This window comes from Lissotriton helveticus, chromosome 2_1, assembly GCF_964261635.1.
Source record: "Lissotriton helveticus chromosome 2_1, aLisHel1.1, whole genome shotgun sequence".
Classification (NCBI taxonomy): domain Eukaryota; kingdom Metazoa; phylum Chordata; class Amphibia; order Caudata; family Salamandridae; genus Lissotriton; species Lissotriton helveticus.
The window spans coordinates 236,413,384-236,427,602 of record NC_136059.1 but is presented as its reverse complement, the minus strand read 5'-3'; the positions used below and the strand labels follow the sequence as shown (position 1 = coordinate 236,427,602).

The following is a 14,219-nucleotide window of genomic DNA, read 5'->3' as shown; positions in this document are numbered from 1 at the left end:
CATAGGAGTGGAAAATGCAAATAAAATGGTATTGGAACAAAAGAATACAAGGAGTGATGAACGTGATGAAAAATACTTCATAAGATGCACAGTGGCACACAGAAAATCTATTGGGCATCTTCTTTTGTAGGTAGCCACACAGGAAGCTATTCAAACATTCCTTTAATCCTTCATCTCATACTAGAATTCGTAAATAAAGGATAACTAGAAACCTGCTATTTGCGATTGTGAAAGGCACATAAGCTCCAACCACATACAAGACTCCTGCGAAGAACTCTGTAAAGAAGAAAAATGGCTGCCAGAAAAAATCCCTAATGTGAATCCTCCTACATGGAGCTGCTACCTTAAGAAATTGTCTGTGTGTGGAGCAGTTGACCAAAAGATCGGCATCACAGCCTAAAGAAATATAAAAGGAAAACTGCAGACAAAAGAGAGAGAGAGAGAGAGACAACACCAGTTAGTCCGTCACTGCCAAGAGGAAGCTGTTCTGTCGCTGCCAAGATCAAGACCACTCGAGCGGAACTGTTTTCAACTTGTGCTGCAGTTTTTGGGCACGTTCTCTGCCGAGTTGGGACAACAGGCAGCCATTGTAGATCTGAATACGATTTGGCCAATCTCAAATCCTCTCTTCATAGCTAAATTCCTAAAGAGCTGTATAGAGACTCGGTTCAAATGGTTTATTGATTTGAAGTAGCTGAAGAAGATGCTTGATGAGTTCCTGTCAGGCTAAAGGCAAAAATACAACACATAAACTGGAGCATTAACAATAGTGAAAATCTCTGCACCCTAAACAAAGTTGATATCTGACTCCTTATCCTTCTTGATCTGTCAGTTGCTTTTGACCCAGAGAACCGAACAACTCTCTGCATGGGGCTAAATGGTATTGAGCTCAATTGAGTCTCATTACCCATGAAAAACCTATGTTAATATGCATAAATGACCAACATTTTCTCTGACACTGAAATACTAAAATGATGCTCCCAAATGATGTATTCCCTTCCCTCCAATTTTCATACTTTGCATGTAGCCTCAGAACTCCACTCTCAGCCCTTACAGAAGGCTTACAGTTGTAGCTGAAAAATTCCTTCCCTGTGTTAATGTTAATGTTATGTGGTATTTATAAAGCGCGAAGCTGTCGCTCCGAAAGGAGCATCCTTGTGCTATGTAAAGATAGAGAAGAACTGAGATGAGGTACTAGATGAGGGTCAGCACATAAGTGTCTGTCAGATTGTATAGCCAAGTTTTAAGCCTTTTCCTGAACGCGGCCTCCGTGGGTTGCATTCTAAGAACATTTGGCATCGAATTCCAGGCCTTGGAGGCCAGAACACCCAGTGTTTTGTCTCCTTTGGTTTTACGACGAAATTTCGGGATGTTAGCAAGATTATACCCTGCTGACCTCAAAACTCTGGTGGGATTATAACGGGAAAACCTATTTATTAGGTACCTTGGTCCGATATCCTTTAGAGATCTAAAAATAGTCAGTAGAATCTTAAAAAAAATTCTTTTGTGGATCGGCAACCAATGCAGAGTTCTAAGAGCTGCAGACGCTGAAGATTTTCTAGGAAGTTTAAGCATCAACCGTGCTGCAGCATGTTGTATGCTCTGTAACTTCTTGAGCGTTTGTTTCTTTACTCCTGCCATCAGCCCATTACAGTAATCGAGGCGAGAGAGTATAAAAGAAACTGCGACAGACTTTCTAGCTTCGATAGGAAGAAAATCAAAACATTTCTTCAGGGATTTTATGATATTGAAGCAGCAGCCAGCCATATTTCTAACATGGAGGTCAAAGGAAAGTGAGGAGTCATAGAGGATACCCAGATTCCTTGCCGACTCCACCGAGACAGGAGGCGGAGTGGTGCCTTCGGGCCACCATTTGCTAGGGCAGTACTCAATGGTTTTCCCAATAGGCAAAATTTCCGTTTTGCTGGAATTACATTTTAGATGGTTATTTTCCATCCACTGGAAGATCTCCATCAAGCAAATTTGGAAATTTGGTTCAGCTTTAGTTGAGTTTTTTTCAAGAGAGACAATCACTTGCGTGTCATCTGCTTATGAAGTGACACATATACCATGTGATTCAATAAGGGTAATGAGAGGCGACATGTAAATGTTAAAAAGCAGGGCACTCAATATGGAGCCCTGAGGGACTCCTGCAGTAATTTGTTTCTCCTTTGAAGAAAAAGATCCTAAGGATATCTTTTGGGTTCTCTCCGAGAGGAAAGAGCCAATCCAATCAAGAGCTCTATCAGTTATACCATTTCCTCTCAATCTGTCAATGAGTATATCGTGGGAAATGGTATCGAACGCCGCCGATAAGTCAAGCAATATCATCTTGAATGAGTTTTATGGAATCGATTAATTCCATAAGAGCAGTTTCCGTGGAATGCTTAGGCCGGAAGCCAGATTGTTGATGATGAAGGATGTTATGAGTTTCCACTAAGTGTGAAAGTTCTTGATGTACCATGGCTTCAGTTATCTTACCAAGTATTGGCAGGAGGGAGATGGGACGTAGATTGGAGAGCTCTGTCGGATTTTTATTTGGTTTTTTCATTAGAGGTTTAACTGTAGCTTTTTTCCAATCTCTGGGTACAATACCTAAACTCAATGAATCGTTAACTAATCTGTTGATGAAAGGATTTACTATGTCCACAATTTGATGGAGAATAAACGGAGGGCAGGCGTCTAAAGGTGATCCAGATTTACAGGATATGATGGCATCCCTTGTAAGGGCAAGGGTGGCAGGCCTAAACATCCTTAGGGGTTCATATGTCATGGCCGAGGTATCTTTACTTTCATTTGAATTAGACAAGGTTATTTGAGGAAAGTCCTTCTGTATGAGACTTATTTTCTCCTCAAAGTGATCCGCGATCTGGTCGCAGAGAACCTGAGAGGGGGGAATTTCTGTTTGAAGCACTTTTGGATGGGTAAAAGATTTCACTATAGCGAATACGGTTTATTGTTTTTGTTGGGCCTCTGAAATCATTTTGATGTAGTAATGTTTCTTGGCCGTTTTTATGTGTGCAAAATATTCATTCCTTTTTTTTTATAAAAAAGCTCTTTTGCTATGGGATCATACAGCTAGATTCATCAAAGACCCGTTTTGCGAGTCTTTAATAGCGATTCATAAGGAATCGCTATTAAGGACTTGCAAAACGGGATTCATGTAGGAATTGCAAAAAATATTGCGATTCCTACATGTTCCTTATTTGCGATTAGCAAATTGCTAATCGCAAATAAGGAATAACTCCCCATGCATTCCTATGGGCCTACAGGCCCATAGGAATGAATGGGTAGTTATTCCTTATTTGCGATTAGCAATTTGCTAATCGCAAATAAGGATGCGATTTCAAGGGTGCAGGGGTGTCCAAAGGACACCCTGTAGCACCCCTGAAATGTGAATTTACACTGATGTTGTGCACACACATGTCCAAAGGACATGTGTGTGTGTAACATGCAACTTAGAAAAATGCATTTAAATGCATTTTTCTAAGTTTTCGCTATTTACCACGAGGTTTTACTTCGTGGTAAATAGCGGTCCTAAATTGCGAATTCGCAATTTTTAAATGTTTCATGAATAGCATTTAAGGAATCTCTAATAGAGATTCCTTAAATGCTAATCCTCGCAAATTTGCGAATTCTTTATTAGCGATTTTTGCATTTGGGATGATGAATCCCAAATGCAAAAATTGCACTCGCAAAGGGCCAGATTCTCAGAATCTGGCCCTTTTGCGAGCGCATTTCGCTTGATGAATCTGGCTGATAGTCCTTACTCCATTTCCGTTCGCTTTTTCTGCACTGGAGATGAATTTCCGAAAGAGCCAGCGAGTACCATGGTGCGCTTATCTTCTTAGGTTTGTCATTTTTCATGAAGCGCTTTGGCGGTACCAGGTCGTATATTGCAGACTGTATCCATGTGTGAAAACTTTTGGACTCTGTGGATGTTGCATACATGGACAAAGTTGTTTGAGCTATTCAAAACTAAACTTAACCAGCTTAAAAAGGAATTTCAATATCTCTTGCTATCTTCAGCAACTGCTCTATCCCATTTCAAACGTGGCTCTACTCATTTATGGTGTTAAGATGCACACCTATGATCATTGTATGGGCCAACTCTTTTGGCTTGCTCTTGGACAAAAGAAACTGGATAAGGAAGCACACTTTATTGCAACAGCAAAAGGGGCACAATATCAACTAGACTCAGTCAAATAATTCAACCTTGTACCTCAGATTTCAAGCTAGTAATATCATTTCTCGTGTTGTTAAGTTATAAATATGAAGACTCCCTACTCAATCCCAAGGTTGCAGCTAGCTTCCCTCAAAGAAGCTGGGGTGGCCACAGACCCTGGAATGCTTGACTACATCTAACATATTCTGGCTTCTTGGAAGCAGCTCCCCACAGAAAAGCGAAGTATATCGAGGGTCTTATTACAAGTAAAGGCGTTAATTATTTTACATGTTAAATAACGATACCATGGGGTGCGTTGTTTATTGAATGTGATAAATAACATCTATTAGGAGTTGATGGGGAATAACATGCAGATTTTGGTGCTTATCGCATCACAATCTGCACAATACAGTAAATACAATATGGTTCCAGCTGTTAAATTTTAGCAGATTCGACCAGCCGAAATTTAACAAAGGTTGAATTATTTAACACATCCAATAATGATCAGATGCAGTAAATACCTTTGATGAAGCAAGGTGAAGAACAAGATTTTGTTCAAACTTGTGAAGTTAATCTCGCATAATAGTAATTAAATTAATAGGCTTGTGGTGAAATTACTAATCAACTCAGTTTAAGAATACATTCATCAATACACGCGGGATAAACTAATTTGCTTAATGTTGCAAACGCAAAGAAAAAAATAATAAACTAGCCTTGTCTATTGTCTTTGCCAGTATTAAATGCGGCCACTCACAGAATCCGTGCTACTGCTGCCCTGAAGGACGTTTGGAAGCGGACTAGCACCAAATTGCCTGGAGAAACCCTTTGAGGTCGCGCTGCTGGTGGGAGCTCCTCCTTGATCGACGGAGTGTCCAACAGCTCCCAGCGTGCGCTAGACCCCACTCTGGTTGGCTGCCTGCACCGGGGGACTGCGAGGACCAGAAGCCTTTGCTTCCACCACCTGGTGCCTCTTCCCCCGGCGGTAACGCCCATCACCTGCCGTTCCCTATTTACCTTTCGTGACACCCGCTTCGCGGGTGCCACTCACAGAATCCGTGCTACTGCTGCCCTGAAGGACGTTTGGAAGCGGACTAGCGCCAAATTGCCTGGAGAAACCCTTTGAGGTCGCGCTGCTGGTGGGAGCTCCTCCTTGATCGACGGAGTGTCCAACAGCTCCCAGCGTGCGCTAGACCCCACTCTGGTTGGCTGCCTGCACCGGGGGACTGCGAGGACCAGAAGCCTTTGCTTCCACCACCTGGTGCCTCTTCCCCCGGCGGTAACGCCCATCACCTGCCGTTCCCTATTTACCTTTCGTGACACCCGCTTCGCGGGTGCCACTCACAGAATCCGTGCTACTGCTGCCCTGAAGGACGTTTGGAAGCGGACTAGCGCCAAATTGCCTGGAGAAACCCTTTGAGGTCGCGCTGCTGGTGGGAGCTCCTCCTTGATCGACGGAGTGTCCAACAGCTCCCAGCGTGCGCTAGACCCCACTCTGGTTGGCTGCCTGCACCGGGGGACTGCGAGGACCAGAAGCCTTTGCTTCCACCACCTGGTGCCTCTTCCCCCGGCGGTAACGCCCATTCACCCTCCCTTTAAATTAAACCATACTCCACGCAACGCGGGACGCGCGCGTGGAGAAGCGCGAGGCGAAGCCCGGGCCAAGGGCGGGCCCGTTTCAGCCCGTTCCAGACTGTGCAGGACTGGACTGGGCCACGGTATTTCTATTTTTGTCATTGTGTTTATATATTTCTCTCCGCCCACCTGCTGCTTTGTGTGGTCAATATTAGTGGGGCCTCATATTCTAGTTGTAACAGCGATACTAGTTTTGCTCGCGATCTACAAGTTATCACCCCAGTGACGCAGAGCGCCCAATTATGTCCAGAGTCACTAGAAGCAAAAAAACAGACAAAACCACTGACATAACGGGTCCACTTGACCTATTCCTACACAAGGCCAATGCAGCCATTGACAATACTATCCAATTGTTAGATCGACGGGTGTCTCACGAACTGGAGATGGCCAGAAAAAGATCGTCTATGGGCCCGCTGGCCTCAGCACAAACCCCTATACAAAAGGGGGCTATCATACCCCTGCTGAATACAACAAGTGCATTAGTTCACACAGTTTCAAACACTGTGGATTTGTCAGCAACACAGTTGTCACTAGGTTCCGATTCTGACTCTAGGGAGGATCTGGAAAAAACACCAGATTTACAACTCCTACAAAATCATGAAATAGCCACAGAATCTAACATCACGGGGGCCAGGGAGGGTGCCATACCTAAGAGGTTAAACAAGGGGTCGAACCCACACGTGCATTCATTAGCTCCACCAAATGGTGGGATTCCCAGCAACCTGAACATAAACACTAACAACACCGTAGTGTTGCAAACACCATCACCAACCAATAGTGTGATTCTAAACACGCCTCCACGGAACATCACGCCACTGGGGAACCTAGATTCACTAGGCGCAGTAGGGGGCTTACAAAAACCCTGTACCTCATGTGTGACACTACACGATTTTCTCACAAACAGCATGGGGGAACTGTTAAAATACCATCTGAAACCCCTGGAGAAAAGCATAAGGGTAATTGAAAAACAACTCGCCAAACTAAACACTCCTGCATTCATGCAAAAGTCACTTAGTATCCTAGACATGGGGGCGGGGAAGACGATACAACCAAGTAAACCGGCCATATTGGCTAAACCAACTCAACCATCTACAACACCAGCTGTCTGCCCAAAGCCCTGTGGACCAGATAAAGAAGGGAACATCCAGACTACTAAAAATGTCAAACAGAATCCACAAAATACTCCTAAACCCCAAACTGTAGAGGGAAAGGGCCAACTCGTCACCATTAGTGATAACGCACAACCCACCCCAGCCCTAGTAGCCCTAAATACTCAGCTAGCAAACCTAAAGGAGAATACACAAAAACTCCAAAAATCTCAGCCCTCTCAGCCCTCTCAAGCTCAGGGGAAACAGAGGACGGGATCTAGACTTAGACGGCCGTTCCATCTTCCACCTGAGGCCACCCCGTTCACTGTTGTCCTAACAGGGGTCTCAGAATTACCAGAGGGCTCGGACGAGCCCCAGTGGTCACTGAGAAATAAAGTTCTGCAATGGCTTAGCCAAAACAGACCTATACAGCCATCGCATCATAGCAGAATCAATTCAGTTAGAAGAGTGTTTTGGATTGGGGATACTAAAAAAAGCTTACAGGGTGACTGTGTCATAGTCAACTGTGACGATCCCGCCATGGTTGACTATATCTCTTCCTGGCCAGCACTTGAAAAAAGGGGAGGGGTGGATGTACAGCGCCTTTCCTTCTTTTATCCTCCGTTAAATACCCCGAATTATGAAAACAGAACTGGATGGGAAGATGTTCAGGATTGGCCCTGGACACAGGTGGGGTATACTAATAGAAAAAGAAATAGGAATAACAATAATAATGGATGGAATAGAGGCTGGAATTCCCGCCCCTGGTACCATAGCAGAGGCAACCCAAATTTCGATTACTGGGAGGGGGTTCCCATGAGGAACAGATTCGACGGTTTAGACATGGTCGATTGACCAATAAAGGTTACCACAGGGGTCTTAGAAGTCACTGCTCCCCTACATAAGATCCATGATGTCCCTTCCCTAGTAGAAAATAATAATCCCGCGATGTCAGAGATTATACTAGTGCAAGACACGCGTGGAGGAAACCGGCTAAGCCAGCAATTAACAGAAAGATCCAGCAGGTTATGGACCGAGAACGGTACTGGGTCCACAACTGAAATTACCAACACAAAATCATATCTGAGTACAGTAGATAGGACTAAGACCCAACTTGATAACGAGACTGAAGCCTTGCAAGAGGGCATGGTCTCACAACTTAGGCAGGAAGAACCCTGCCCCATCACTGAGGGGTTTTGTCTGCTAAAGATATCTTCCTGGAATATTGCCGGGCTTGCGAAAAAAGCGCGTGACCAGCTATTCCTAACCTTCATGGAAAAGCAGGATAGTGTCTGTCTACAGGAATGTTGGGACCCATATGAGACATCAGTAGAGGGTTTTAGCACTTTCTACGTTCCCTCGATCCAGGGTAATCGAGGCAGGGGCTCGGGGGGACTTTGTATCTTTACCTCTAACCTCTGTAACATAGAACAGAACATGTATGAGGCAAATGGGCCAAAAGCAGGTGTAGGGAGTTCACTACAAGGATTGTTTTTTAAATTAAATGGGCGCTCCTTCTTTCTGATAAACCTTTACAATAATATGCCAAAAGTAGAGGTAAAAATTCTAATAGCAGAACTGGATTCACTGCTAAAGAGAGGCGGCCAGGCGGCAGACTGCTTACTTATAGCAGGGGATTTTAATTGCCACCTATGTCCATATAGCCAAACAAAAAATTGTGGCATTTTTGACTCACAAGGGGATCCCACCACACATTTTGAACACTCCATAGGGGGAAATCTGCTAAATCATTTTATGCACGAATGGGATTTGGCTTTTGCAAACGAACTTTGCCAGCCACCCGTAGTGTTTCAAACAACCTTTTTTGGTCATGGGGCAGGTACTGTAATAGACTTTATCCTAGTTTCAAATAGGAACCAAGGTTGGGTGGGCGGGTTTGAAACGGAGGCCCTAGCAATAAGTGACCACTTTCCCATTAGTATTTCCCTTAAACTAGGGAAACCTGGCACTCAAAAAATAAGCACCACGGATATATTGCATGGCCGTTCAGTGGCACTGGCCAAGAAAAATGGCTATGCCATTAAATGGGCAAAAATTGAACCCACGAACTTTTTGAAAGATCTATTACAGAAAGAAATTAGACAATTTAACACCTGCCTGGAACTAAGCACTAACCCAGAACAAATAATACAGGCATTCGATGAGATTAAAGCCGAAATAAACTCTAAGCTAACTAAAAAATTAAAGGCAAGAGAGGAAACGAGAATATATGGCTGGTTTAACCGAGCCTGCACAAGTGCCCATAAAGCACTTTTACAGGCATTAAAGACTATACCCAGGGATAGCAGCCAAGTCAAGGAGGCTAGACAAGCTTACAAGCTGACTCTCCTGACAAGGAAGAAAGAACTTAAAAACGCAGCTTGGGAAGCCTTGATAAAGGCAAGCGCACTAAGGGATAATACGTCCTTCTGGAAAGAGGTAAATGCCCCCTTTTTTCTAGATAGGAAGGTAGACACCATGGAAATTGGTATAGCTGAAGATGTCTGGGTCAAGCATTTTACTGCCCTTTACAAGAAAGACTCATTTGTGTTGACCTCACAAGAGGAGTTGGCCGAGGGGAGTGAGATCCTTCTACAACCACAGGGAAATTTCCCATTAAAAGTAATGTTCACCCCCGCAGACCTGGAACAAGCGATTTCTCAGAGTGCAAGCCTAAAGGCTCCAGGGCCTGACGGTATACCCATTGATCTATTTAAAGGGAACGTAGACCTCTGGGCACCCTTACTGGCAAATGTCCTAAATGCTTATACCAAAATAGGTTTCCCCAACACATGGAAGGAAGCGATAGTCATTCCAATATTTAAAAAAGGAGACAGACAAGACCCAAAATGTTATCGCCCCATTTCTCTGTTAGATAATTTAATGAAGGTTGCTGGCAGGGTGCTACTAACTAAACTACAAACCTGGTCCAAGACTAACGGGATACTCTCAAAATTTCAATATGGTTTTAAGTCGGGGGTGGGAACCATAGAGCAGGGCTTAAACCTGTCCCTTATAATAAACAAATATATTGGATCAAAAAAAGGGAACTTGTTCCTGACATTTGTCGACCTAACTTCGGCTTTCGATTGTCTGGATCATGGAACCCTGTGGAAAACCCTGACTAAAATGGGGATAGATAAAAACATCTTAACTTTTATCCAGGAACTTTACAGAGATGCAGGAGCTACGGTGAGATATGGGAAAAATGGCGAGCAAACCAGAAAATTCCCAATTGCAAAGGGCGTTCGCCAGGGCTGCATCCTCGCACCGTTTTTATTTAACCTGTATATAAACGAGGTAGCAGACTCGATGAATGTCCTGGAGGTGGATTACCCCAAGATAAACGGACTCGCAGTCCCGTTATTGTTATATGCTGACGATGCGGTGATTATGGCCCGCACTCAGCGGGGACTCCAAAAGGCACTAACGGGCTTTGCAACCTTTATGAGCTCCAGAGGCCTCATAATAAATGTGGGGAAAACTTTCACGATGTCATGCACAACGAGAAAAAAAGTACCAGACTGCAAAACCTTTGTTAATAATTCAAAGATAGCGATGTCGAAAACTTTTTCCTACCTGGGTATCATTTTTAATAACAGGGGGACATGGTCTGCAGCGATTACCTCCCGAAACTTGGCCTTTGCCCGCGCAATAGGGGCGGTTAAGCAATTTGCTAAAAAATTGGGCGGGAAACCGGTAGACACACTACGTAAGATCTACGCAGCTAAATGTGTGTCCACAGCTGTTTATGGGGCGGGGATTTGGGGACTTGCAGATAGCTCCGAAATCCAAAGGGTGGAGAATGCTTTCCTGAGGTACCTCTTAGGAGTCCCACGTTCCACATCCACTACCATCTGCCACAACGAACTGGATAGATCTCACATTAGTGACATCATAAAGATAGCACCAGTTATGTTGTGGCATAAGATCTGGACATGCGAGGACACGACCTTTAATAGGGAGGTAATTCAGGATTGCCTGCAGCAAGGAAATGGCGCTAAACAACCTTGGCTAGCCTATGTTAAAAAATTCCTGAACTCCATCGGCAACCCAGAATTCTTTTCGGACCCACTATCATGCGCCCAAATCCCCAAAAAAGTATTAAAAGAGACATGTCTTGGCCTATTGGAGGAGAGGAGATATTATCTAGATGGGAATAAGTCCACCATTATAGCCCACCGCCAGATTTTGCATGAACATGGTTTACATCCCTATCTGGCGCCAAATATCTCCCCTTACCATAGAATGCTGTTAGCTTGTCTGAGGACAAACTGTTTTTTCAGGTTAATAACGTTCCCTGCCCCGAATGATTGGTCAGTGAAAATGATTAATTGCCCGTGTGACGGAGTAGCTACTCAGTCTAACATACATTGCATACTCTTTTGCAAGTACTATCAATGGGGTAGGAAAAAACATCTATTGCCTCTGTTAAAACTGTGGGGCCTGAGAAGTTGTAAAGCAGCCCTCCACAGATTGTATCTGCTTCAAGACGAATGTACTATTGGAGTGATGATAAAATTCCTGTCGTTCGTTACAAAATGTAGAGGATCCATGAGTAACGATTAGTAGGTTGAGGGTTTGTAGAAGTATTATTCTGTGCCTAATAACACCATATAATACATAAATATGTCATATTTACCTCAACCCTTCTATCATGCAATTGTAACGATACATATATCAATCGCTTTCTAGAACATTTTTTTACAGGGTTTTTAATATTAGATTAACCGAATGACTAGGGTAATGAATATGTATTTTTTGTAAAAATCTCCTTTTTAGCATGTAAATGTTTAATTAACGTTGTTTTTAATCGCATTTTTGTAATGTTTGCTTATATGGTGTTTGTTAAATACCGAATAAAGCTATCTTTGAATTTGAATTTGAAAAAATGCGGCTGTTTAACTAATGGCATGTGCTTATTTTGTGTGCTTATGTTATGTCTTTTCTGTGACGAAAGCTCAAGGAGTTCGAGCAGTTCCTAAAGGATAAGCAAATATAATGCTGCCTGATTGTGCTTTTGCTAGGTAATATAATTAATAGGATTAATTAGTAAATGGGGTGGGTAACAAAATGGGTCTCAATTCTTTAATTAATTGATGTCTTGTGTTTGTTTAATAATAGTTTCCAAAGTGAGGTCTAAAGGTGGTTCAGAAAACATGGCTGACAGAGCTGCAGACGCAAAAGCTTGTCCAGAGTGAAGTCTTTGCACATGCGTAGCTGTGAAGATTTTTACTGCACTGTCATCCTTAATTGAAAAAGCAGTTCTTTGGTTGAGTTGAACGTGCTCATGGAGAAAAGGCTCAAGGACAGAAACGTAAAGTGTCTGCCAAGGCTAGGAAGTAAATGTTCAAAACTCGAGGAAAAGTAACTTTCTTGAGGAAGCTGAAAGATGTGGAAGTGAAAGACAATAGGGCTTATGTGAAGCCTGTACTTGGTCAAGAATCGGAGATGACCTAATACAATTTTATCATGGACTGACACAGGACAGCCAATGAAAAGCTCGGATTTGCTTTAAAGAATGTAAAATGTAGAAAGTTTAGCTAGAAAGAAAGGTATAAAACCTGACGCCATGTGCAGGGAAAAAAGTTTGCTGCTGCTCGCTGTTTCCGATTCCTGAATGACGTGACATGCTGTTGGACTTTTGGCGCATGTAAGGACAGCAGACTTTAAATGATTTTTTCCTTTCTAGGTGAAGTGAGTAATAGACAGGGAAATAGATTTAGGGAATGGAAACTGTTATTCTGCTAATATTTCATGTTTCTGAGCTTGCTTTGAAAATGTCAGTTTATTAATTCATTTCCTTATTAAAATGCTGCTTTCTTAATTGCTTATAAAATAAAGATTTTAAAACGTAAATGCTATTTTTCTTTATGAAAAATAAAGTTAATAAAATTAGATTTGAAAAGACAAGCTGGTCTTGTTTATTCATGGTCTAGTTTCCATCAGTTGATCCAATCCCCTTAAGTGGTATGATTAATAGTAATAAGTGTATAAAACCATGGTGAAAATAGATAAACTGCAGTTGTATATAATAATGTAAATAATATGTGAGTAGTTTTGATTAATCACACCACCTGATTCAGTTGCTCAAAAATTGTCTCATTGGTGTTATGGGCCTTTATATGTGTTTCATGATTAATGGTGAGTATTGAGGTGATAGGTAGCGTTTATGAGACAGTTTTTCAAACAGAGCGCTGGATCACCTTCAAACAGTTCATTCCAACCCAAGCACAAACAGGAGTTTACACGTGGGTCAGAATATTAGGAGCAACTCGTAATTAGGCCCTTAGACAATTGTCCATCCCATGTTTTTGGGAATACCTAACTACTGTGGTCAGAAACTGACCCTTTCTGGTGTATGTCGCCTCTCTTAAGATATGACATTGTTCTCACTGAAACACCAGGAAACAAGAAGGCAAAAACTCTGAAATAATCCTAATAAGGCATTGAACCTTAGGGTGTTGGAGTCCGTAGTGCTGGACAGTATGTTAATTTCATCCTATAACTCTTTTAAAGGAGAGCTGAAAATCCCACTGCTATCAATCTTTTTCTCTTTGCTGTAAATTCGGGTACTTGATTTGACATTGTGTGATCATATTGTATGTATGTATCTTGGCCATGTTGTGAATAATATGTGATAATTGCCAGTAGTCAATTATAATATATTACATTACTTTTTATTATACTGTAGATTATGTAATGAAAATATTTTTGCACTGATTGTTTAAATACAACTATTCCTATATTAAGCACTCCGCTGCTCTTTGAATCTTGCTCACACAATGTAAAAATGCAAATAAATAAATAAAGGAACATGTACTTTTGCACAAGCCGGGTCCTGAAGGAAGAGCTGTGTGTAAGAGTTTACAGGGAATATAAGATACTGATAAGTTTAGTGATGAACTGGAGGTTTTTCACATCTCTTAAAATGCAAAAAACTCATATTGGACAGAGGATTATTATAGTCCCTGAATACTAAAACTATTTTACTTGCTCAAAAACCCCGAAAAAATTAATAAAGATATCTGTGTTTGCTAACTGAGGTATCCAATAATTGTAGGCCTTCTGGTTTATGTGTCACTTTAATAAGGGATCAATTAGTACACTGTGTGAAATTAAAAGAAAAACTATTATTCCTGACCCTAAAGAAACAATTGCTATTACAGACGATTTGAACACATTGCAGACTTTGTGAGAGAAATACAAATGGGTGGTTAGGAACTTGTATGGTGTGGAAAAACATAGAAGCAATTTTGCCAAACCAGATGAGAGTGTTAAAGTGTGAGAAGTAAATGATGGAGAAAGAAAATCCATGGTGAAGGTAAAACAAA

General features: G+C 42.2%; 1 long non-coding RNA gene across 1 annotated transcript; it reads left to right on the top strand.

Moving 5' to 3' along the window:
* Positions 1-3,754: 3,754 nt before the first annotated feature.
* Positions 3,755-12,798, top strand: LOC144819289 (uncharacterized). Its single transcript, XR_013607264.1, has 2 exons — positions 3,755-3,851; positions 12,010-12,798. It is a non-coding gene; the product is annotated as an uncharacterized LOC144819289 (long non-coding RNA).
* The last annotated feature ends 1,421 nt before the right edge of the window (positions 12,799-14,219 follow it).